This window comes from Oxyura jamaicensis, chromosome 5 (genome assembly GCF_011077185.1).
Source record: "Oxyura jamaicensis isolate SHBP4307 breed ruddy duck chromosome 5, BPBGC_Ojam_1.0, whole genome shotgun sequence".
Classification (NCBI taxonomy): Eukaryota; Metazoa; Chordata; class Aves; order Anseriformes; family Anatidae; genus Oxyura; species Oxyura jamaicensis.
The window spans coordinates 45,710,828-45,712,437 of NC_048897.1; the positions used below are offsets into that span (position 1 = coordinate 45,710,828).

Sequence of the window (1,610 nt, forward strand, 5' to 3'; positions counted from 1 at the left end):
ACAGTGTGGCTTTATCGCAACAAAGGAGCATTTGTGTGCCTGCTGCTCGTCCCCGCGCTCACATCTGCATCGGTCAAAAGGGATTGTGGTGGAAACAAGTGGCATTTCCACAGAATTTCTTTTTCTCTCCTTCTCTTGCCTTTGCTCTTCACTTCTACTTGATGGTGAGAGGCTCCACAGCCCAGTGATTTTGATTTATCATCCATAATCAATTTTTAGAGCCATAAACATTGTCCCCCCATGTTCAGACAAGGAAGTATGACTGTCAAGTGTCAAGCATGAGAGCGAGGATGAGTAAAGCAGTGACAAATGGAGGAAGGGGAACCATCTCCCTTGTCTTTTATCCACCCTGGGTACAAGGCCATGGTGAGCAGCACATCTCCTGCATACAGCACAGAGGCTTCCCTGCTGCCTCTCAAGCGGCCAACCCCACTCATGTGCCAGGGCAGCCCCAGGAGGAAGAGGGAACAGAGGGAAAAGAAAAGAAAAGAAAAGAAAAGAAAAGAAAAGAAAAGAAAAGAGGGCCTGAGCATGAAAGATTTGGCTTCCCTGTGCCTCTTCTTGCACCAAAGTAGCAAAAACATGCAGAGAAGGGAAATTGGCTGAAGCAAAAACAACAACAGCAGCAAAAGACACTGAGCATTTCCTAAACAACAAATAGATCTTTCAAAATCAGGTTTATATCCTCAGAGAGCAATTGCAGGGGACGCATCCATTTTTCCTGCCACGTAGATTTGTACAACAAATGATGTACCCATCTGGGTATTGCATAAGACACTGGTTAGAAATGTTTCTTTTGAGTAAAAGAATAACTGAGGAGCCGTGCTGGTTAGCTGCCATCCCTGACAGACATCGTGTTCTCCCATTTCTCTCCTCTCTCGCTAGAAACAAAGCAGTGTTTTACGAGCAACCGGTAAAATCTCAGGTCTCATTTTCCAATTTGAAGCCTCCGAGATGCTCGTCGCTGTGTTCCTACCCTGTAACTACCCTCCAGTCTCCCGTAATCGCACTCAGCGATGTGAGGCTCAGCCCTCAGTTCACAGCAGCCCTTGCAAAAACACTTTAGCAGGATTTTCACATTAGCTATTCCCTTCTGCCCCCTCCCAGGATTTTTCCTGCTGTTTTTTCTCTCCGGACGGCCAAGCCCAGCACGGCAGCAGGGCTCTGCCTGAACACGGAGGGGAGTCACCAGAGGGGACAGCACCCTGACCAGCAATGGGAAACAAACTTTTCCACCAAACTCTCCCCACCTGGCTGTTAACAGTGTGCTTAGCTCCACTGTTCCACCCCTCTAGAGCTGTAACAAATAACCCCCCATCCCCTCTTTCCACCCAACCCAAGCAGAGCCCTTCAGTGGCACGGATTGGGGCGCGCATCCCCTGCCCGAGGGGACCCCACTTCCCAAAAAACCCCAACCCCTCCTGAGGCTGGGCTGGGCTAGGGGGGAGGATGCTCAGAGCTCAGAAACTTCCCCCCCTTTTCCCTTCCCTTCCCCACCGCCGCCGCCCCCGCCCCGCCCCGGAACGGGGCGCGGCAGCCTCGGGCGGGCAGAGCCCGGAGGCTGCGGGCTCCGCCGGAGGCTCCGCGGCCGCGGTGAGGCCGGGGAAAGG

General features: G+C 52.4%; 1 protein-coding gene across 5 annotated transcripts in view; it reads left to right on the plus strand.

Moving 5' to 3' along the window:
* The first annotated feature begins 1,480 nt into the window (after positions 1–1,480).
* The window catches only part of INF2 (inverted formin 2), a 39,782-nt gene continuing 39,652 nt past the window's right edge, over positions 1,481–1,610 (plus strand). For 3 of the 5 annotated variants that reach the window (XM_035326778.1, XM_035326782.1, XM_035326783.1), the window contains exon 1: positions 1,483–1,593. The gene's annotated coding sequence lies outside the window, so the exon portion shown is untranslated. Of the gene's footprint in view, positions 1,594–1,610 lie in introns of all 5 variants that reach the window. The other 2 variants (XM_035326784.1, XM_035326785.1) reach the window with 1 other exon arrangement.